The sequence below is a fragment of the Hemitrygon akajei genome, chromosome 14 (genome assembly GCF_048418815.1).
Source record: "Hemitrygon akajei chromosome 14, sHemAka1.3, whole genome shotgun sequence".
Classification (NCBI taxonomy): Eukaryota; Metazoa; Chordata; class Chondrichthyes; order Myliobatiformes; family Dasyatidae; genus Hemitrygon; species Hemitrygon akajei.
This window is the reverse complement of record NC_133137.1, coordinates 36197526-36222185: the sequence shown is the minus strand read 5'-3', so window position 1 is coordinate 36222185 and position 24660 is coordinate 36197526. Positions and strand designations below refer to the sequence as shown.

At 47.0% G+C, this 24660-nt stretch overlaps 1 protein-coding gene across 2 annotated transcripts in view; it reads left to right on the top strand.

Annotated features, from left to right (window-relative positions):
• Positions 1-12861: 12861 nt before the first annotated feature.
• LOC140738488 (uncharacterized) overlaps positions 12862-24660 on the top strand; it is a 120185-nt gene continuing 108386 nt past the window's right edge. The window contains exons 1-2 of one of the 2 annotated variants that reach the window (XM_073065827.1): positions 12862-13073; positions 19270-19360. The gene's annotated coding sequence lies outside the window, so the exon portion shown is untranslated. The remainder of the gene's footprint in view (positions 13074-19269; positions 19361-24660) is intronic. The other variant, XM_073065828.1, reaches the window with a different exon arrangement.

Genomic DNA, 24660 nt, shown 5'->3' with positions numbered 1-24660 from the left:
CGCAGGAAAGAAACTCGGATGGTAGTTTGCCTGCCAGGTGCCAGGGTCTGGGATGTTTCTTATCACGTCCATGATATCCTGAAGTGGGAAGGTGAACAGCCAGAGGTCGTGGTACATATTGGTACCAACAACATAGGTAGGAAAATTGAGGAAGTCCTGAAAACAGACTACAGGGAGTTAGGAAAGAAGCTGAGAAGAAGAACCACATGGGTCATAATCTCTGGATTACTGCCAGTGCTACGCGACAGTGAATGAGGTGGAGGATTAATGCGTGGCTGAGGGATTGGAGCAGGAGCAAGGATTCAGATTTCTGGATCATTGGGACCTCTTTTGGGGCAGATGTGACCTGTACAATAGGATGGGTTGCACTGGGGGACCAATATCCAGGCAGGGAAGTTTGCTAAGGCTACTGGGGAGAGTTTAAAACTAGAATTGCTGGGGGGTGGGAACCGAACTGAAGAGATAGAGGAAGGGCAGTTGGCTCACAAATAGAGAAAGGTTGTAGGTAGTGTGAGAGAGGATAGGCAGGTGATTGAGAAGGCTTGTGCTCAGATCGATGGTTTGAGATGTGTTATTTTCATGCAAGGAGTATCATGAACAAAGCGGATGAGCTCAGAGCGTGGATCAGCACTTGGAGTTATGATGTTCTGACCATTACAAAGACTTGGATGGTGCAGGGGCAGGAATGGCTACTTAAAGTCCTAGGCTTTAGATGTTTCAGAGAGGACGGGGGGGGGGTGGGGGGGAAGAGGTGGGGACGTGGCATTGCTGATCAGAGTTAGTGTCACAGCTGCAGAAAAGGAGGAAGTCATGGAGTGACTGTCTACTGAGTCTCTGTGGGTGGAAGTTAGGAACAGGAAGGGGTCAATAATTCTACTGGGTGTTTTTTTTATAATAGACCACCCAATACAAACAGGGACATCGAGGAGCAGATAGGGAGATGGATTCTGGAACAGTGCAATAATAACAGGGTTGTCGCAATGGGAGATTTTGATTTCCCCGATATTGATTGGCATCTCCCTAGAGCAAGGGGTTTAGATGGGGTGGAATTTGTTAGGTGCTTTCAGGAAGGTTTCCTGACACAATATGTAGATAAGCCTCCAAGAGGAGAGGCTGTACTTGATCTGGTGTTGGGAATTGAACCTGGTCAGGTGTCAGGTCTCTCAGTGGGAGAGCATCTTGGAGATAGTGATCACAATTCTATCTCCTTTAACATAGCATAGGAGAGAGATAGGAACAGACAAGTTAGGGAAACGTTTAATTGGAGTAAGGGGAAATATGAGGCTATCAGGAAGGAACTTATAAGTATAAATTGAGAGCAGATATTCTTAGGGAAATGTACGGAAGAAATGTAGCAAATGTTCAGGGGATATTTGCGTGGTGTTCAGCATAGGTGCGTTACAGTGAGATGGAAAGGATGGTAGGGTACAGGAACCCGTCTCTTGGAAATCTAGTCAAGAAGAAAAGAAAAACTTATGAAAGGTTAAAAAAAGAACTAGGTAATGATAGAGATCTAGAAAATTATAAGACTAGCAGGAAGGAGCTTAAGAATGAAATTAGGAGAGCCAGAAAGGGGCATGAGGCCTTGGTGGGCAGAATTAAAGAAAACCCCAAGGCATTTTATAAGTATGTGAAGAGCAAGAGGATAAGGCATGAGATAATAGGACCAATTAAGTGTGACAGTGGAAAAGCATGTATGGAACTGGAGGAGGTTGCAAAGGTACTTAATGAATACTCTGCTTCAGTATTCACTATGGAAAAGGACCTCGGCAATTGTAGGAATGACTTACAGCGGACTGAAAAGCTTGAGCACATAGACTTTAAGAAAGAGGATGTGCTGGAGCTTTTGGAAAGCAAGCAGGATAAGTCACCAGGACCGAACGAGATATACCCCAGGCTACTGTGGGAGGCGAGGGAGGAGATTGCTGATCCTCTGGCGATGATCTTTGCATCATCAATGGGGACAGCAGAGGTTCTAGAGGATTGGAGGGTTGCAGATGTTGTTCCCTTTTCAAGAAAGGGAGTAGAGGTAGCCCTGGAAATTATAGACCAGTGAGTCTTCCTTTAGTGTTTCGTAAGTTGATGGAGAAGATACTGGGAGGCAGGATTTATGAACATTTGGAGAGATATAATATGATTAGGAATAGTCAGCATGGCTTTGTCAAAGGCAGGTTGTGCCTTATGAACCTGATTGAATTTTTTGAGGATGTGATTAAACACATTGATGAAGGTAGAGCAGTAGTGTATATGGATTTCAGCAAGGCATTTGATAAGGTACCCCATGCAAGGCTTATTGAGAAAGTAAGGAGGCATGGGATTTGGGGGGGCCTTGCTTTGTGGATCCACAATTGGCTTGCCCACAGAAGACAAAGAGTGGTTGTAGATGGGTCATATTCTGCGTGGAGTTCAGTGACTAGTGGTATGATCTGTTCTGAGGCCCCTTCTCTTTGTGATTTTTATAAATGACCTGGATGAGGAAGTGGAGGGATGGGTTAGTAAATTTGCTGATGACACAAAGGTTGGGGGTGTTGTGGATAGTGTGGAGGGCTGTAAGATGTTACAGTGGGACATTGATAGGATGCAAAACTGGGTTGAGAAGTGGCAGATGGAGTTCAACCCAGATAAGTGTGAGTTGATTCATTTTGGTAGGTCAGATATGATGGCAGAATATAGTATTAATGGTAAGACTCTTGGCAGTGTGGAGGATCAGAGGAATTTTAGGGTCTGAGTTCATAGGACACTTAAAGCAGCTGTGCAGATTGACTGGTTAAGAAGGCATATGGTGTATTGGCCTTCATCAACCATGTGATTGAGTTCAAGAGCTGAGAGGTAATGTTACAGCTATATAGGACCTTGGTCAGACCCCACTTGGAGTATTGCGTTCAGTTCTGGTCACCTCACTACAGGAAGGATGTGGAAACTATAAAAAGAGTGCAGAGGAGATTTACAAGGATGTTGCCTGGTTTGGGGAGTATGCCTTATGGAAACAGGTTGAATGAACTCGGCCTTTTCTCCTCAAAGCGACAGAGAATGAGAGGCATTGATTGTTTTGATACTCAGAAGCTTTTCCCAGGGCTGAAATTGCTAACAAAGAGAGAGCACAGATTTAAGGTGCTTGGAAGTAGGTACAGAGGAGATGTCAGGGGTAAGTTTTTTATGCAGAGGGTGGTGAGTGCGTGGAATGGGCTGCCAGCAACGTTGGAGGCGGATATAATAGGGTCTTTTAAGAGACTCTTGGATAGGTGCATGTAGCTTAGAAAAATAGAGGGCTATGGGTAACCCTAGGTATTTTCTAAGTACATGTTCGGCACAGCATTGTGGGCCAAAGGACCTGTATTGTGCTGTAGGTATTCTATGTTTCTATGTTAACATTTTGCATTTCCCAGCATTACAAGCAAGAAAACTCCTTTTTCTGATACAGGCAGTCCCCAGGTTACGAAAGAGTTCCATTCATGAGTCCGTCTTTAAGTCAGATTTGTACGTAAGTCGAAACAGGTACATCCGGTATTATTTAGTGTCAGTCTTAGTGTATAGTATATATTTTACCTTTCTATGCATATAAAACACTTAAGAACTGTATGTATTTCAATAATTAAGCCACTGCATTGCTTAGTAATAATTGTAGCTTTCATTGGGGCAGGGCCTTTTATATGCTCCATTATTCTCACTTTATCCTTTACCTGTATCCTTCAAAGTTGTTCAGATGGTTGACCGACTGTAGCCTAAAGCTTTTCCAGTGAGCGATGGTGTTTCACCTCTTTCCGATTGCTTTATTCCATTTTATTTTCAATCGCGATCATTTTCTGTGAATGGAACAGAAAACCGTGGATTTTATGTTCTATCACTGAGCAGCAGTGAACCGTCTGATTGGCCTATCAGAGTTCTCTTTAGGAACTAGTTGATCAGCATTTCTGATCTGACTATTGTTCACGATCTCACTTAATAAAAAAAAATACAGCAGCAACTGCGGGCAGCGGGTCTTGTGCTGCTCCGGGTCCTAAAACCCACCTTCACTGAGAAAGGTTAAATGGGACATGTGGGGGGGGGGGGGGGGGGGGTCAGGGTGAATCTTGCTAAGAAACATTTAAGCCAAATACAATGTTACACACTCAACACAGTGTCGACGGCAATGACTTAAAATGGTGGACGGCGTCATGATCTGACTTAATATGGCAGACAGCATTCTCCTCCCTCCATTCGTAAGTGCGAGTTGTCCGTAAGTCAGGTGTTCATAACTCGGGGACTGCCTGTACTGCTTTTGCCTATCATAGTGCTTTTGCTCACTGGTGTCAACTCTACAAAGGCTGCAAGTTATGGGCTCAAGGAAGGAGAATCTTTTCCATGAGTTCAATCAGTAACATTGCAGTGTTGAGAAAGAAGGCATGTGTGTCCCTAGAGTTGGTAGTTTGGTAACAAATTGGACCGCGGGAGATCAATCCTACTTTTGTCTCTTTAAAACGGGTTCCCAACCTCTTTTATGCCCTGAACTAATAGTATTAAGCAAGGGGTCCGTGGATCCCAGGTTGGGAACCACTGCTTTAAAAGGATCAGATTCAGATTATTTATTTGTTACATGTACATTGAAACATACAGCACAGTTCATCATTTGCATTAACGACCAACACAACCTAAGTAGGTGCTGGGGGCAGCTTGCAAGGGTTGCCACATATTCTGTGCCCACAATGTTCTGAGAACAGCAGCAGCAAAGCAAGCCCTTTCCACCGTCACATTCCACCCACAGACAGTCCTCCATCCCCAGGGCAGGTTGTCTCTGAGCCTCCAGCCTCCATAGACATCAGATCCCCGACTTCCCCATTATACTGAGAAATATGAGAAATTCTATCACTGCCTTATTGAAAATGTTTTAAAATATCTGTGCTGTTTGGGAGTGTGCCAAATTATTATTGATCCATAGCACCCTTTTACTTAAGCAACACTGGGCCAAAATAACTTTGAATGGAGCATTTGGTTAGAAGAAATGTTATTGTTTTTGCTGAATGAGAGACCTTCATCTTTTTTTGGTTATCAGTCTTCTGAGATTATCTATGGGAGTAGTTAATGTGAAGGTGAGGGAACTAAAACGAAGATTGTAATGCAATGGAGCCTTCATGGGCTGCCTTTGAAGGTGGGAAACCAGATTGCTGGACAGAAGGGACTAAGAGTGTTGGATCAAGTTCAGGAAGAGAGGTGCCGTGTACGTGAATGAGAGTCGGTAAAGAGAACAGATTATTGTGGCTGGTAAAGGACATTGGGGAGGGCAAGTTGCTGGACACGGCTTACTAGCATTTAAAGAAGAAAACTGACAGATTGTGTGAAATGTTCATGTGGTGGATCTGAATGAGGTGGCTTTGTAGGGTTAGGATTAGTGGGAGTTTGAAGGCTGATATTTAAGACGTGGAGGTGGCTAGGAGAGAACAATGACCAGCATACACGTGGAACGAGAGGAGCTGGGTCAGGTTTGTGTGAATGGTGTCTACATTTCAACTGTCAAGTTTATTATTCTTCAACAAGTGTAAATAATTGTTACTCCAAATCTGATGGAGCATAAAATAAGCACAATAGCATAAAGAACATAATACATATTAAAGCAATCCTGTAAAACACAGTATACAATAACTGTTACATACATGGCCTGTGCACATGAAGTGACGCCAGGTGGTGGGGATGTGGTGGGATGGGTTAATGGGTGGAGCTGATGATCAGCATGATGGTTTGGGGGTGTTAACTGTTTAATGTCAAGCTGATAATTTTAAGGCTTTAGATGTGGGAGAAAGCTCCTCCTAAGTATATTTCACCCACAGCAATGGTACTCTTACAGCAACAGGTTGTTTTGTAAACTTAAGCTTTAGATATTGGATTTAAAGTATTTGGTTTGGTATTTAATATGCTGAGAATATAAATTTGAAGGCATAGAATAAATGACTAAAACAATTTGGTGTTTAACCAATGGATCTGACATATCCTACAGAGAAAGTGAACTGTAGCTACAGATCCTGCTCAGCTACAGAACATTGTTGAGGAGGAAATCCAGTGCTTCACCGGAAGCCTGCACTAATGTGAGGCATTGAGTCATTAAATATTGTCTGGCCTCAGGTGGAAGTGACCAAAAGCCTCTTGCCAGTCTCTGAACCGCGAAGCGATGCAGTACATATTGTGACTGCATTCGCTGGATTCTAGACTGGTTTTGTTTTAACTAATTCCTTGCAATGTGTTGTTTCGATCCTGATCCTACAGCAGTTACTTTATTGTCCTTTCTGTAGTTACATCCACTCCGTTAACATCTCCAGAGTCAGTTTGCGTTGGTCTCATGCACCAGGTGACAGAGAAAAGCTCAGATCTTTACGCAGTGCATTGAGCCAGAATAAGGCAAAACACTAACAATGCAGAATAAAGTGTCAAAGATACTGAAAAAAGTGCAAAGCAGGCAAACAATAAATGCCAGATGATGATGTGCAGAAGATTCACTTTCAGATTTACTTATTGTATATGCAGCTGAATCAGGTTTAGTATCACCGGGAAAATGGCATGAAATTCATTGACTTTTTAGCGGTAGTACAATGCAATACATAATATGAAAAAACATGAATTATACTAAGTACATACACTGTATCAAATAGTTGAAAGTGCCAAAAAAAGGAAATAAAAAAGCAGTGCAGTAGTGTTCATGGGTTCACTGTCCATTCAGAAACCACATGGCAGAGGGGAAGAAGCTGTTCCTGAATCGTTAAGTGTGTGTCTTCAGGCTCTTGTAACTCCTCCCTGATGGTAGCAATGAGAACAGGGCATGATGGGGTCCTTAGTGATGGATGCTGTCTTTTTGAGGCATTGCTCCTTGAAGATGTCCTGGATACTACAGAGGAGCGGACCAAGTTTACTACTCTCTGCATCTTATTTCGATCCTGTGCAGTAGCTGAACTACCCCTCTCCCCCAGCCACCCACACCAGCTGGTGATACAGCCGGTTAGAATGCTCCCAATGGTACATCTGTAGAAACATGTGAGTGAAATGTGTCATTTACATCAACAGTGATGTTCTAGGGCAGCCCACAAGTGTCGCCACACATCCTACGCCAACGTGGCATACCCAACAGAACAGCTACTCGTATGGAGTAACCAAACTCATTAACAACTTGAAAAAAAGCAAATTATATATTGTTTGCAGGAATTGGGTGTATGGCCCTTGAAAGCCTGTTGTTCATCTCATCTTGTCCTCATTTCCATTTTCCGATCTCATTCACACAAGGACATCTTCAAGAAGGTGCCTGAAAAAGGTGGCATCTATCATTAAAAATCCCCATTACCCAGGACATGCCTTGTTCTCATTGCTACCATCAGGGAGGAGGTACAGAAGCTTGAAGACATACCCTCAATGATTTAGCAACAGCTTCTTCCCCTCTGCCATCCAATTTCTGAATGGACATTGAAAACATGAAAGCTACCTCAATACTTATATTTTTGCACTACTTATTTAATTTAACTAATATACATTTTTTCTATTATGTATCACATTATATGCTGCCGCAAAGGCAACACATTTCACAATGTACAAACCCACATACGACTCCTCCAAGAATCCACGTTACTTCTAAATTCCAGTGGTTGTAGGGATGAACAGTGCATTCTTTCACCCTTTCATTCTGACATTCTTGTGAGTGACTTGCCTTTCGATACTCCCAAGACCTTTCTGCCATCTTCAAAGTACGTCCAGAAGTGTCTTAGAATACCATCCAATGGTCTGGACAAGTGTAGTGTTGACAACTCTTTAAAAGTTGCTCACTATGTAAGGCAAAGCAGCCAGCTTGATAGGCACTTCATCACTTTCCTTACGCATTCGTTGTCTCCAGCACCGGAGCATAGAATCAGAATCAGGTTTAATGTCGTGAAATTTGGCTGAATAGTAGCTGAAGGGTAGACCACCTACAGCATTTGCTGGTCCAGGCTTCTCTGTAGCATCTCCCCACCCTCACCTCTACTACCAAGAAGGATACAGACAGAAGATACATAAAAACACCACCACCGGGATGCTTCCCCCCATGGCAGACACCGCCCTGCGGTGGAAAGATATGCCAGTGACGACCAGCTCCGGAACATGAATTTAAAAATTAAATAAATGAGAGCAGAGACAACCATCTTGGTTGGCAGAGAGCCCAAGATCTTAAGGCACAAACTAACGGAGATGGGAGTAGACTCTCACATGGTGGATTGGATAGTGGACTACTTGACAGATAGACCTCAGTATGTGCGGTTGGGAGACTGTAGGTCTGACACGGTGGTCAGCAGCACAGGAGCGCCGCAGGGAACCGTACTCTCTCCGGTCCTGTTCACCCTGTACACATCAGACTTCCAATATAACTCGGAGTCCTGCCATGTGCAGAAGTTCGCTGATGACACGGCCATAGTGGGGTGTGTCAGGAATGGACAGGAGGAGGAGTATAGGAAACTGATACAGGACTTTGTGATATGGTGCAACTCAAACTACCTGCGTCTCAATATCACCAAGACCAAGGAGATGGTGGTGGACTTTAGGAGATCTAGGCCTCATATGGAGCCAGTGATCATTAATGGAGAATGTGTGGAGCAGGTTAAGACCTACAAGTATCTGGGAGTCCAGTTAGACGAGAAGCTAGACTGGACTGCCAACACAGATGCCTTGTGCAGGAAGGCGCAGAGTCGACTGTACTTCCTTAGAAGGTTGGCGTCATTCAATGTCTGTAGTGAGATGCTGAAGATATCATATTTTTTACTGAGTTAAGTATTGTATGTTATTAGTTTTGCTACAAGTGTATGGGACATTGGAAAAAAAGTTGAATTTCCCCATGGGGATGAATAAAGTATCTATCTATCTATCTATCTATCTATCTATCTATCTATCTATAAGTACTGCAGCTGATGAAATTCTGAAATAAAAAGAGAATGCTGCAATGGTTCAGTAGACCAGACAGCTGTGGAGAATTCTTAAACGTTAATATTCAAGGTTGTCATCGGAGCCGTCCAGCCCGATATAACCCGGAAAGGCCAGTCAGCTGAAATTGATGATTTCAGTGTTGAGTGCTGAGGTGTGGAAGGTACCAAGGCAAATGATGGCAATGCTGTTTCTTGACATTTAAAAAAGAATTCTGAGATACAGCACAGTTACAGGCCCTTCTGGCCCAATGACCCCTCACTGCCCAATTACACCAATTAACCTACCAACCCATATGACTTTGGAATGTGGGAGCAGACTGGGCCATGCGAGGAAACCCACATGGTCAAGTGGGGTGGTGGGCGGATGGGGTGAGAGCAGATGTGCGTGAACCCCACTCAGGATAGGGTTCCCCGTGTCCTCACCTACCACCCCACCAGCCTCTGGGTCTAACGTATAATTCTCCGTAACTTCCTCCACCCTCAATGGGATCCCACTACCAAGCACATCTTTCCCTCCCCCCCCCCCCTTTCTGCTTTCTGCAGGGATCGCTCCCTATGCAACTCCCTTGTCCACTCGTCCCCCCCATCCCTTCCCACCGATCTCCCTCCTGGCACTTATCCTTGTAAGCGGAACAAGTGCTACACCTGCCCTTACACTTCCTCCCTCACCACCATTCAGGGCCCCAGACAGTCCTTCCAGGTGAGGCGACACTTCACCTGTGAGTCTATGATATACTGCGTCCGGTGCTCCCAGTGCGGCCTTTTATATTGTTACGAACCCTGTAACTGGGTCACTTACCAGCAAAGAGAGAGACGTCCGTTGAAGTCTGATGGTACTATTTTTAACAGTATTTATTAGTAAAAATACACAAAACTAATATCAATGCAAATATACAGATAATATACTTCGTCAATACTAAATCTAAACGTGCGGGTATAATAATAATAAGAAATAGCTCTATCGTTGTCTAGGGGATAATGAATTGTCCGATGGAAATGTCCAGTTCACTGCAGTTCCACAAGCTGCCGTCTTTTGGTTGTCGCTGTGTTGCACTTTGTTGGAGAGAGAGAGAAATAGGAATAGAATGGGAACAGTTACCGCTGCGGGTTTTCCAACCTTTATGATTTTGATCCGTCAGGAGTCTCGTTGTCGTGGCCTTTCACTTGTGGCCTCTCCTTTAGCTAAAGCCGTTCTTCCGTGGTGAGCCCGCCAACCCAGGCAAGGGAAGGACGCACACGAGCCCCCACCGGCTGTCGCTATTAAACGCTGTCACGGGATTTCTAGCGTTTCTCCTGGTACGTCTAAAGGGGCTGTTCCCCAGACCCTCTTTTATCCTTACTCACGGGGTCTCAGATGTCAATCAGGTTGGGATGATGCAATCCCTCAACCAGCCCACTCTGGTCGTCCCCTGAGGGGCTTCAATGAATAGTACAGTACTCAATACACAATTCTGTCTCCAAGAGACAATAGCTGTTATCAGTGGTTTTGTTTCGCTAAGGCCAGGACACATTCCAAACCTTGTGGATTCTGTGTGTCTCTCTCTCATTTCCTGGGTCCCAGACCCGAATTAATAGCGATCTTGCGATTCTCAAAAAGGAGGGGGCGACTTTATACCCTTCGGCCCCTCAGAGTTGCGGCACATTCGTAACAATATATTGGTGAGACCCGGTGCAGACTGGGAGACCATTTCACTGAACACATACGCTCGGTCCACCAGAGAAAGCAGAATCTCCCAGTGGCCACACATTTTAATTCCACGTCCCATTCCCATTCTGATATGTCTATCCATGGCCTCCTCTGCTGTCAAGATGAAGCCACACTCAGGTTGGAGGAACAACATCTTTATTCCGTTTGGGTAGCCTCCAACCTGATGGCATGAACATTGGTCTCTGTAACTTCTGTTAATGCCCCTCCTCCCCTTCTTACCCCATCCCTTATTTATTTATTTACTCCACCCTCCTTTTTTTCTCTCTGTCCCTCTCACAATCACTCTTTGCCTGTTCTCCATCTCCCTCTGGTGCTCACCCCCCCTTTCTCCCAAGGCCTCCCGTCCCATGATCCTTTCCCTTCTCCAGCTCTGTATCCCTTTCGCCAATCACTTTTCCAACTCTTAGCTTCACTCCACCCCTTCCGATCTTCTCCTATCATTTTGCATTTCCCCCTCCCCCCTACTTTCAAATCTCTTACTATCTTTCCTTTCAGTTAGTCCTGACGAAGGGTCTTGGCCCGAAACGTCGACTGTGCTTCTTCCTATAGGTGCTGCCTGGCCTGCTGTGTTCCACCAGCATTTTGTGTGTGTTGCTTGAATTTCCAGTATCAGCAAATTTCCTCGTGTTTGCGAGAATAAAATGAAGTAGCCTTTGAATTCTGTATAGGTTAGTTACATCTCCTACTCTCTCCTAACCACTCCTACCGAAAGCAAGGATAAGTTTTCTTGCACTCACCTACATCACTATTAGACCCCACATTTCACAGATCATCCTCTATAATTTCTGCCCCTTCAAAGTGATGCCACCACTGGACGCGTCTTTCTCTATGCTCTCATTTCAGCATTCGGAAGCGATTGTGCATTCCATATCTCCCTGGTTACCTCTTTCATCTCCACTGGCATCTACTGTCTTACTAACCTCAAGAGATGCAATACCTGTTCTATTCACCACCCCTTCCCCACTTGTACCCATCTTCAACCAACCGAGACTCTTTCAAAAGAAGGACAAACCAGTTTTTCTATTGCATTTCATGTAATGCTCACCACGTACTTTACCTTGAGGTAGGTGTGCACAAGGGAACCCTGTCTTTGCTTTTAGTAGGAAATGTTGAGAGAAATGTAGGAAATGGAACTGGCCCATAAAAGCATCTTCATTTTTTTCTGAGAAGCCCCACCCTGCCCGCAAATGGGTTACAGTTTGCACAAAAGATAACCTCAAAGTTCAAAACAAATTTATTATCAAAGTATCTATCACCATTAACAACCCTGAGATTCATTTTCTTGCAGGCAATCACAGTAAGTACTTGAAACAGAATAAAATTGATAAAGGACCACACCCAACAGGAAGGTCAAACAACCAATGTGCAAAAAAACCACAAACTGTGCAAATGCACAGAGGAAAATACAAAATTATTATAATAAAAAATAACCAATAAATATTGAGAACGTGAGATGAAGAGTCTGCAGGTTGTGGGAAAAGGAAACTGAAGGGGCAAGTGAAGTTATCCCCACTGGTTCAAGTGCCTGATGGTTAAGGGGTCAAAACTGCTCCTGGTGGTGTGGGGCCTGAGACTCCTGTACCTTCTTCCTGATGGCAACATCGAGAAGAGAGCATGATCTGGGTGGTGGGGTCTCTGATGATGGATGCCGCTTTCCTGCGATAACGCTCTGTGCAGATGTGCTCAGTGGTGGGGCGGACTTTACCCATGATGGATCAGCTACTTTTTGCAGGATTTTCTGTTCAAGGACATTGGTGTTTCTATACCAGGCTGAAATGCAACCAGTCAATCCACCGTGCATCTATAGAAGTTTGTCACAATTTTAGATGACATGCCAAACCTGTGCTTTCTTTACAATTGCACTTACGTGCCGAGCCCAGGACAGATCCTCTGAAATGATACACTGAGGAATTTAAGGTTGTTGACCCTCTGATCCCCCATTAAGGACTGGCTCATGGACCTCCGATTTCCCCCTCCTGAAGTCAATAATCATCACGTTTGTCTTGTTAACCTTGAGTGAGTGACTAGTGCCTATCATTTAATAAGCCATCGTACCCTACCTCTGTCTTTGACTTCTTAAGCTGATGCAACACAGAACGAAACAAAGTCCTACGGCCTTCTAGTCTGTGCTCTATAACAGGCAGAAAACCAAGTGTTTGTGTGGCATTGTGTCTACTGACTCATGAAACCTCAACTTCTCTTCCAGGCTCTTTCTGACACACTTCCTGCTCTTCTGTCGAGCAGGTTATTTTGAAAGTAAATGGCGCATGAAGTCTTGTGGTAGCTTTCCGTGGGTTAAGCTGGACTTCAAGTGTATTCAATCGGAACGATTTATTTTCGATAACCTATAAGAAACAATATCAGCTGGCTGTCCCACAGACCACAGACAGGATTGTACCCACTATCAATTGCTCTATTCCCATTGGGAAGCCGTTCTTTTCATCGCCTGCACATCAGTACGGGTAAGTTCGTTCTTTTTCCTTGAATGAACTCTTCGATGCTTGAATTAAATTTGAACATTTTCTAACAAGTTTTCAAATGCTAGGTAGTTTGATCATTTAAACGCCTTCACATCATTGCTGAACAAAGATAAAAACTTCATCTCATTTGTGTCAAATGACCCAAAATTCTGCAGTTTGTTGGGGGAAAGAGACTTTGCATTTGTACATTGAACGCTCCCAGAAGGGATCTTAGAATTTCATCTCATGTTTTGACTCTGTCATGTATTTTACCGCTTCCCCTTCATTCTAACCTCAGTCAGAGCAATTGTAAATTAACTACCTAAATGCTGGAGTTAAAGAACTAACAGACGGTTGGAGGAAATCATCCTGCTGTCTGGCAGTATGGGGTTTTGTTGATAAGCTTCTTCAAATCCAGTAACCTCCCAAAACACAAGCGATTCACTCATGTGGCCAACAGTCGTGAACTCTTCCTGTTTAAAAAGTGTTATTTTGTTCTCCTAGTGGGAGGAGGAGGGTGTAGCATTGTAGTGAGTAAATAATGGAAGTCAGTGGGCAAATCCTTAAACTTTGTGAAAAAGAACTCTGCAAATTCTGTTGTACTAAGGAAGACCAAAGTCCTCTTACAGGCTCTGCAAGAGGCTCAACACATGATGCGAAGCAATGATGTGCATCTTATTCACAGAAATAATTAAGTTTTATAAATAGTTGGAGGAATGTGACCTTCATGTTTCCTAAAATACAGTGACCGATAAGCTTAAGACTCTCACCTCTAGAATCTGGATTCAAATCTATTCCAGTTATTGGTAAGAAGGTTACTCCTGGTTGCCAGGAATTCCGTTGCGAGGTTGTGGCGGCAGGACCTGTCCTGAATTGGCCACTTAGTGTAAAGTGCACAACTATGCTGCACCTGGATATTCAGGAAAACCCTTTTTCCTACTCCATATCATGGAAGTTTCTGGATGTAGCTGAGTCTAAGGCAGTCAATATGGTGATTAAAAACAAGAGATTCTGCAGGCCCTATCACCTGTCAGCTTGTACTCCTTCCCCTCCCTCTACCTTCTTCTTCTGGCTGCTTTGCCCCTCCTTTCCAATCCTGTTGAAGTGCCTCGGGCCAAGTGTCGACCTCCCCTCGTACCCCTACTCTTTTCCTCACCTGTCCATCACCTCCCTCTGGAGCTCCTCCTCCTCCTCCTCCTTCCCTTTTTCTGATGGTCCACAGTCCTCTCCTATCAAACTCTTTCTTCGTCAGCCCTTTACCTTTTCCAGCTATCACTTCCCAGCTTCTTATTTCACCCCCCCCCTTCCCCCACCATCTCACCTTCCCTTCCCCCACCTTCTGGTTCTGACCTCCCTCGCTCCTGCCTCCAATTGCCTCACCTTTGCCTCTGCTCGCCTCTCCATTGCTAGCAAAGATCATTATTAATAAGGTACTGAGTAGTTTTGTATTTTGCCACTAATACATAATCATTGGGCATCACCGGCGCCATCTTAAACCAGAGCTGCAACTTCAGTGTCTTAGCAACTGCTTCGCCATCAGCTTTCTGAACTGACAATGAACATGTTCATGGTTGCATAACACCAACTTGCTATTTTTGCTCTCTTTTTGCACTACCTATTGAACATTTTTAATATATATTTCTTATTATAATTTATGGTATATTTTTTGTAATGCTGCTGCAAAACAACAAATTTCATGATGTGTCAAGGAGCATCTCTGCAAGGGTGAAACCAAATGGGTTAATTCAGCAGTTATAAACAAACTCTGCACCTTTGTGTTACGTTTTGCTAACAGCAAATAAGTTGGGCGTGCCCAGCTGCCGAATATGTACTAGCGGAGAGAATTACAGAGAAAATCTAGGGCAAAATGACAGACAGATCGTTGGCAGAAATGGGCAGTTCTCACACAGATGGGGAAAGTGTGTTATTTAAAGTTGGGAGAACTCGATATTAAATCCTGAGAGCTGCAACATACAGAGGCGGAGAGTGAGACGACTTGCATTGAACCTCATGGTGGCAGAGTAGGAGGCCACAGACAGAGAGGTCAGGGTAGGCATGAGATAAAAAATGGTAGTGGCAGGCAACGCATTCCTCCTGCAGGCTGAGAGTTAGTGTTCTGCAAAGTTTAAGCCAATATGCATTTGGCTTCTCCAGTGGAAGGAAGGCTGCATTGTGAACAGTGATTGCACAGAACCATAAGACATAGGAGCTGAATTAGGCCATTGAGTTTGCTCTGTCATTCATTCAAAGCTGATCTATTTTTTCTCTCTCAAATTCATTCTCCTTCTTTCTCATTGCATTCTTTGATACTCTTACTAATCGAGAACTCTGCTTTAAATGTGCCCAATGACTTGGCCTCCATGGGCATCTGTGGCAATGAATTCCATAGATTCACCACCCTCTGGCTAAAATAAAATTCTCCTCTTTTGTGTTCTAAAGGGACATTCTTCTATTTGGAGGCTGTGCCCTCTGGTCCTAGAATTTCTCACTATTGGAAACATCCTGTCCATGTCCACCCCATCCAGGCCTTTCAATATTCAGTAGATTTCAATGAGATCCCCCCATTCTTCTAAACTCCAGTGAGTACAGGCCTAGAGCCATCGAAAAATCCTTGTACAGTATGTTAACTTTTTTCATTCCCAGTATCACTCTTGTGAACCTCCTCTGGGCCCTTTCCAATGCCAGCATGTCTTGCTTTTTTTTACAAACGTTTGTAGATAAGGGACCCAGAACTGCTCACAGTACTGCAAGTGTAGTCTGACCAAAGTCTTATAAACCCTTGGCATTACATCTTTGGTTTCATATTCTGGTCCTCTCAAAATGAATTGGATTTGCCTTCCTTACAATGGATGCAACCTGCAAGCTCTTTAGCCAGAGGGTGGTGAGTCTGTGGAATTCATTGCCACGGGTGGCTGTGGAGGCCACGTCTTTGGGTGTATTTAAGGCAAACGTTGATAGATTTTTGATTAGTCAGGGTATGAAGACAGGAGATTGAGGCTGAGAGGGAAATGGATCAGCCATGATGAAATGGTGGAGCAGACTCGATGGGCCAAATGGCCTAATTCTGCTCCTATGTCGTAACCTTTAAGGGGTCCTGCATGAGGACTCCTAAGTTGAGTGCACTTGATGAAAGGAAGACTGATTTACCTAGCAAGACTCTTTGGGTTCATAGATGAAGAGAAGAGGTGAAAAAACAAGTTGTTGCACATGAACGTGTCAAAAGAAGGGTAGTGATTGGTGGGAAGAGAACAGCAATGCGGAAGGGTTGGGGAAGAGAATCTGTCCCTAGTGCTGGAATCCGGTTGGAGCTGGCAAAGGATGTGCAGGGTGGTGGGGTGGAAGATGAGGATAAGGGCCGTTCCATTCCTGTTCTCTCCAAGAGGAGAGAGGATGAGATCCTAGAAGTGAGAAATATTTGAGATGTAATCACGGGTAGCCTGCAGTTCAGGAAAGAAGGAAAATGTTTTAGAGGTGACAATTTAACAAGTTTCATTGGTGGAACAAAAAAATGACAGAGATGGCGGAACTGGGAGAAGGGAATAGGGCACTTGGTATTTTCAGGGTGTGAGGACGTGTATTCAGAACATCCGTGGGAGTCTGTGGGCTGTGATGGATGCCTACGCCTAGCACAATGAGGGAGCGATCCAGAAAGGGAAGCGAGGGCAGGAGCAGGGCAGAGAAAGATTCAGAGACTGACCAAACGAGGGCAGGAGCAGGGCAGAGAAAGATTCAGAGACTGACCAAACGAGGGCAGGAGCAGGGCAGAGAAAGATTCAGAGACTGACCAAACGAGGGCAGGAGCAGGGCAGAGAAAGATTCAGAGACTGACCAAACGAGGGCAGGAGCAGGGCAGAGAAAGATCCAGAGACTGACCAAACGAGGGCAGGAGCAGGGCAGAGAAAGATTCAGAGACTGACCAAACGAGGGCAGGAGCAGGGCAGAGAAAGATTCAGAGACTGACCAAACGAGGGCAGGAGCAGGGCAGAGAAAGGCAGCAAAAATGACAAGCTTTCTGAGTTTTGTATGTGTGAAGGAAGCTGCACTAATGTAGCCATTGATGTACTGGTATCAGAGTTACGGGAGTGGGCCCAAATAGGACTGGGGCAAAAACCATTGCAAGTGTGTCATAATAAGTCAGGTGTTGCCTGGACCTATGAGAGTGCCCAGAGAGACACTTCCTATCTGGAGAAAGTGAATTGGAATTGACAAAAGTACGGTGAAAATGTTGTCGTGTGTACAGTTCATACAGATCAGATCATTACACAATGCATTGAGGTAGAACAAGATAAGAGAATAACAATACAGAATAAAGTGAAATCACTGCAGAGAGAGTGCAGTGTAGGCTGACAAAAAGGTCATTGTACCATGAGGTATTACAACAGCAGTGTTGAAGCTTGGCTTGAGCCCAGTGGGACATGCTTTCAGGCTTTTGTGTCTTCTGTCCGATGGGATGTCTGGGAGTGGTGGGGTCACTGGCTGCTTTACTGAGGCAGCAAAAAGTAGAGGTTGTTTACTGTGAGGACAAGTTCCTCAACCTGGTAGGCAAACTCCAGTCCAGGTCCGTGAACAGTAAGAGGCCGATGCAGCAAAGCCCCCCCCAGCACTGACGCAGGACGGCAGCATCCCCCATCCCCAGGCCATGCTTTCTTCTCACCACTGCCACTGGCAGGAGGTACAGAAGCCCTAGGCCTCTCCCTGCAAGTTCAGGAACTGTTATTACCCGACAACCCACAGGCTCCTGAACCGGCATGGATAACTTCACTCACCACTGAACTGATGCTACAACCTACAGACTCACTTTGTAGTCTTTGATCTTTATTTAGTTATTGATTGATTAATTCACTGAGATACACCGTGGAATAGGCCCTTCTGGCCCATTGAGCCACACCGAACCAGAGCACCCACAGGAACCCCACAGGGTCATGGGGAGAACGTACAGGCAGTGGGTGGGAATCAAACCTGGGTCGCCTGTATAAAGAACGTTATGCTGACCACTGCACTTCTGTGCCTGACGTTAACTTTGAAGTTCAAGGTGAATCAGTGTGTTACTGGAGGGCTCCAGACCTTCCCGATGTGGACTGTGGGAGTAGAGAGACGGTATGTGTCAGATGAAGAAGAACTGATCGAGCAGGAAACTGGACACTGGAAGTAGCGGAGGTCATCAGCGATGTCACGGATTGGCCAGATAGAGGCAAGTTCAGAAGAGTTAAGAGTTAGGCAGCTAAACAATGGGTCTGTCCAAACAGAACTGTTCATGAATTTTGCACAAAATGTAAAAACAGGGAACGCCAAAAGGTTTGAAACAGTGCAGGGGAAATCTTGCAAAAAATGAGGTCTGTGACTGTTTCAGAGACAATGGCCCGGTGTTCAATGGTGGGGTCATGATGAAAAGGGAAACATTAAGAATGGTCTGAGGAAAGTAGCATAGTGGTTTGAACCATGTTTTACAGCACCAGCAACACAGGTTCAATTCCCCTTGCAGCCTTTGAGGAGTTTGTACGTTCTCATTGTGACCACGTGGGTTTCCTCTGGGTGCTCCGGTTTCCTCCCACAGTCCAAAGACATACCAGTTGGTAGGTTAATTGGTTATTGTAAATTATCCCATGATTAGGCCAGGATTAAATCGGGGGTTGCTGGGTGTCGTGGTTCAAAGGGCCGTAAAGGCCCACTTCACGCTGTATCCCAATAAATAAGTAAATAAACAAAGCGACATTTACTGTCGGTGAGGTAGGGGACGGTTAACCAGAACACAACAACAGCACCCTTGTTGACAGGTTCAACGATGATATCAGCAATGGGTCTTTGTGAGTGAAGTCCAGGAGGAGTGAGTGAGGAGAATGGAAAAGTCGAGGCAATCAATGTGCTGTTGGATAATGGCAGGAATCTAGAGGGGGTCAGAGATCAAAGGGAGGGGTCCTGGTGATTTGGAAAATCTGGAGACAGGAGAAAATGTCTGCAGACTGGAGTGAGGACACTTGGCCAAAGGATACAGACACACTGCTCAGGATCATGTCAGACTTGGAATCCATTGAGATGGGCCAAAGCTGAGGGCTAAACTTGTGGTCAGCACCTGCAAACGTACAAACTTTGTTCCACAAGGTAGTTTTGGGTAGCTGATCACTGTCCCCTAATCCAACAGAGCTCCCAGCTTCACTCTGTTAAAGGTATTTCTGCATTATGTTGTTTCCTGTCTCTTCAGAACCAAGGAAGATGTGACTTTCGTCTCTGATTGAGGAAAACTACGTCGTGGATAATTTTGCTCCTTACCTCTTCCACCTATCACCTCTCAGGTACTAACTTCATCCTCCTCCTCCCCACACACCTACCTTTGCCCTCATCTGTGTTTCACCCATCACCGCCAGCTTGTGGAGGCCAAGTCCTCGGGTATATTTAAAGTGGAGGGTGATAGATTCTTGATTAGTCAGGGCATCAAAGGTTACAAGGAGAAGGCAGACCATAAGATATAGGAGCAGAAACAGGCCATTTGGCCCATCAAGTCTGCTCCGCCATTTCATCATGGCTGATCCATTTCCCTCTCAGCCCCAATCTCCTGTATTCCCCTCGTATCCCTTCATGCCCGGACAAATCAAGAATCTATCAACTTCTACCCTAATGAGACCCAGTGGCTTAACCTCTACAGCTGCCTGTGGCAACGAATTCCACAAATTCACCACCCTCTGGCTAAAGAAATGCCTCTTCATCTCCATTCTAAATGGACGTCCCTCTACTCTGAGGATGTGCCCTCTGATTTTAGCCTCCCCCAACATAGGAAACGTCCTCTCCACATCCACTCTAATGAGGCCTTCCAACATTTGATACGTTTCAATCAGATCCCTCCTCATTCTTCTGAATTCCAGTCAGTAGAGACCCAGAGACATCAAACACACATATGATAAGCTGGAATAATTTTCCTCAAACTCCTTTGAACCCCCTCCAATATCAGCACATCCTTTTTTCAATAAGAGGTCAAAAACTGCTCTGAATACTCCTAGTCAGGCCTCACCATTGCCTTATAAAAACAGGAGAATGGGGATGAGAGGGATATAAATCAGTCATCATGGAACGGTGGAACTGACTCAATGCGCAGAATGGTCTAATATTGCTCGGATGTCTTATGATCTGATGGTGGTTTCTGACAAAACTAGATAAGGACAATGTTGACAGTGTACAGGAGCCAAGATCTGCCAAAAGTAAATCCAGGTTGGACAGTGTCTGTGGAGTGAGGGACAGTCACCAGGTCAGTCAGTGTCTGTGGAGTGAGGGACAGTCACCAGGTCAGGCAGTGACTGTGGAGTGAGGGAGAGTCACCAGGTCAGTCAGTGTCTGTGGAGTGAGGGACAGTCACCAGGTCAGTCAGTATCTGTGGAGTGAGGGACAGTCACCAGGTCAGTCAGTCGCTGTGGAGTGAGGGACAGTCACCAGGTCAGTCAGTGTCTGTGGAGTGAGGGACAGTCACCAGGTCAGTCAGTCGCTGTGGAGTGAGGGACAGTCACCAGGTCAGTCAGTCGCTGTGGAGTGAGGGACAGTCACCAGGTCAGTCAGTCGCTGTGGAGTGAGGGACAGTCACCAGGTCAGTCAGTGTCTGTGGAGTGAGGGACAGTCACCAGGTCGGACAGTGTCTGTGGAGTGAGGGACAGTCACCAGGTCAGTCAGTGTATGTGGAGTGAGGGACAGTCACCAGGTCGGACAGTGTCTGTGGAGTGAGGGAGAGTCACCATGTCGGACAGTGTCTGTGGAGTGAGGGACAGTCACCAGGTCGGACAGTGACTGTGGAGTGAGGGACAATCACCAGGTCGGTCAGTGTCTGTGGAGTGAGGGAGAGTCACCAGGTCGGACAGTGACTGTGGAGTGAGGGACAATCACCAGGTCGGTCAGTGTCTGTGGAGTGAGGGAGAGTCACCAGGTCGGACAGTGACTGTGGAGTGAGGGACAATCACCAGGTCAGTCAGTGACTGTGGAGTGAGGGACAATCACCAGGTCGGTCAGTGTCTGTGGAGTGAGGGAGAGTCACCAGGTCGGACAGTGTCTGTGGAGTGAGGGAGAGTCACCATGTCGGACAGTGTCTGTGGAGTGAGGGACAGTCACCAGGTCGGACAGTGACTGTGGAGTGAGGGACAATCACCAGGTCGGTCAGTGTCTGTGGAGTGAGGGAGAGTCACCAGGTCAGTCAGTGACTGTGGAGTGAGGGACAGTCACCAGGTCAGTCAGTGACTGTGGAGTGAGGGACAATCACCAGGTCGGTCAGTGTCTGTGGAGTGAGGGAGAGTCACCATGTCGGACAGTGTCTGTGGAGTGAGGGACAGTCACCAGGTCAGTCAGTGTCTGTGGAGTGAGGGACAGTCACTAGGTCAGTCAGTGTCTGTGGAGTGAGGGACAGTCACCAGGTCGGTCAGTGTCTGTGGAGTGAGGGAGAGTCACCAGGTCAGTCAGTGACTGTGGAGTGAGGGACAGTCACCAGGTCAGTCAGTGACTGTGGAGTGAGGGACAATCACCAGGTCGGTCAGTGTCTGTGGAGTGAGGGAGAGTCACCATGTCGGACAGTGTCTGTGGAGTGAGGGACAGTCACCAGGTCGGACAGTGACTGTGGAGTGAGGGACAATCACCAGGTCGGTCAGTGTCTGTGGAGTGAGGGAGAGTCACCAGGTCGGACAGTGTCTGTGGAGTGAGGGACAGTCACCAGGTCAGTCAGTGTCTGTGGAGTGAGGGACAGTCACCAGGTCGGACAGTGTCTGTGGAGTGAGGGACAGTCACCAGGTCAGTCAGTGTCTGTGGAGTGAGGGACAGTCACCAGGTCAGTCAGTGTCTGTGGAGTGAGGGACAGTCACCAGGTCGGACAGTGTCTGTGGAGTGAGGGAGAGTCACCATGTCGGACAGTGTCTGTGGAGTGAGGGACAGTCACCAGGTCGGACAGTGACTGTGGAGTGAGGGACAGTCACCAGGTCAGTCAGTGACTGTGGAGTGAGGGACAGTCACCAGGTCGGTCAGTGTCTGTGGAGTGAGGGACAGTCACCAGGTCAGTCAGTGACTGTGGAGTGAGTGACAGTCACCAGGTCGGTCAGTGTCTGTGGAGTGAGGGACAGTCACCAGGTCAGTCAGTGACTGTGGAGTGAGTGACAGTCACCAGGTCGGTCAGTGTCTGTGGAGTGAGGGACAGTCACCAGGTCGGTCAGTGTCTGTGGAGTGAGGGACAGTCACCAGGTCAGTCAGTGACTGTGGAGTGAGTGACAGTCACCAGGTCGGTCAGTGTCTGTGGAGTGAGGGACAGTCACCAGGTCAGTCAGTGACTGTGGAGTGAGTGACAGTCACCAGGTCGGTCAGTGTCTGTGGAGTGAGGGACAGTGTCCAGGTCAGTCAGTGACTGTGGAGTGAGTGACAGTCACCAGGTCGGTCAGTGTCTGTGGAGTGAGGGACAGTCACCAGGTCGGTCAGTGACTGTGGAGTGAGGGACAGTCACCAGGTCGGTCAGTGACTGTGGAGTGAGGGACAGTCACCAGGTCAGTCAGTGACTGTGGAGTGAGGGACAGTCACCAGGTCGGTCAGTGTCTGTGGAGTGAGGGACAGTCACCAGGTCAGTCAGTGACTGTGGAGTGAGGGACAGTCACCAGGTCAGTCAGTGACTGTGGAGTGAGGGACAGTCACCAGGTCGGACAGTGTCTGTGGAGTGAGGGACAGTCACCAGGTCAGTCAGTGTCTGTGGAGTGAGGGAGAGTCACCAGGTCAGTCAGTGACTGTGGAGTGAGGGACAGTCACCAGGTCTGACAGTGTCTGTGGAGTAAGGGAATGTCTTCAGGTCAGATAGTGTCTGTGCAGTGAGGGACAGACTACAGGTCGGACAGTGTCTATGGTGTGAGAAACAGTATCCAGGTCGGACAGTGTCTGTGGAGTGAGGGACAGTCACCAGGTCGGACAGTGTCTGTGGAGTGAGGGACAGTCACCAGGTCGGACAGTGTCTGTGGAGTGAGGGACAGTCACCAGGTCAGTCAGTGTCTGTGGAGTGAGGGACAGTCACCAGGTCGGACAGTGTCTGTGGAGTGAGGGACAGTCACCAGGTCAGTCAGTGTCTGTGGAGTGAGGGACAGTCACCAGGTCAGTCAGTGTATGTGGAGTGAGGGACAGTCACCAGGTCGGACAGTGTCTGTGGAGTGAGGGACAGTCACCAGGTCGGACAGTATCTGTGGAGTGAGGGACAGTCACCAGGTCGGACAGTGACTGTGGAGTGAGGGACAATCACCAGGTCGGTCAGTGTCTGTGGAGTGAGGGACAGTCACCAGGTCGGTCAGTGACTGTGGAGTGAGGGAGAGTCACCATGTCGGACAGTGTCTGTGGAGTGAGGGAGAGTCACCATGTCGGTCAGTGACTGTGGAGTGAGGGACAGTCACCAGGTCGGACAGTGTCTGTGGAGTGAGGGACATTCACCAGGTCGGTCAGTGACTGTGGAGTGAGGGACAGTCACCAGGTCGGTCAGTGTCTGTGGAGTGAGGGACAGTCACCAGGTCGGTCAGTGACTGTGGAGTGAGGGAGAGTCACCATGTCGGACAGTGTCTGTGGAGTGAGGGACAGTCACCAGGTCGGACAGTGACTGTGGAGTGAGGGACAATCACCAGGTCGGTCAGTGTCTGTGGAGTGAGGGAGAGTCACCAGGTCAGTCAGTGACTGTGGAGTGAGGGACAGTCTCCAGGTCGGACAGTGACTGTGGAGTGAGGGAGAGTCACCAGGTCGGTCAGTGTCTGTGGAGTGAGGGAGAGTCACCAGGTCAGTCAGTGACTGTGGAGTGAGGGACAGTCACCAGGTCGGACAGTGACTGTGGAGTGAGGGAGAGTCACCAGGTCAGTCAGTGTCTGTGGAGTGAGGGACAGTCACCAGGTCGGACAGTGTCTGTGGAGTGAGGGACAATCACCAGGTCGGTCAGTGTCTGTGGAGTGAGGGAGAGTCACCAGGTCGGACAGTGTCTGTGGAGTGAGGGAGAGTCACCATGTCGGACAGTGTCTGTGGAGTGAGGGACAGTCACCAGGTCGGACAGTGACTGTGGAGTGAGGGACAATCACCAGGTCGGTCAGTGTCTGTGGAGTGAGGGAGAGTCACCAGGTCAGTCAGTGACTGTGGAGTGAGGGACAGTCACCAGGTCAGTCAGTGACTGTGGAGTGAGGGACAATCACCAGGTCGGTCAGTGTCTGTGGAGTGAGGGAGAGTCACCATGTCGGACAGTGTCTGTGGAGTGAGGGACAATCACCAGGTCGGTCAGTGTCTGTGGAGTGAGGGACAGTCACCAGGTCAGTCAGTGTCTGTGGAGTGAGGGACAGTCACCAGGTCGGACAGTGACTGTGGAGTGAGGGACAATCACCAGGTCGGTCAGTGTCTGTGGAGTGAGGGAGAGTCACCATGTCGGACAGTGACTGTGGAGTGAGGGACAATCACCAGGTCGGACAGTGTCTGTGGAGTGAGGGAGAGTCACCAGGTCAGTCAGTGACTGTGGAGTGAGGGACAGTCACCAGGTCGGACAGTGACTGTGGAGTGAGGGAGAGTCACCAGGTCAGTCAGTGTCTGTGGAGTGAGGGACAGTCACCAGGTCGGACAGTGACTGTGGAGTGAG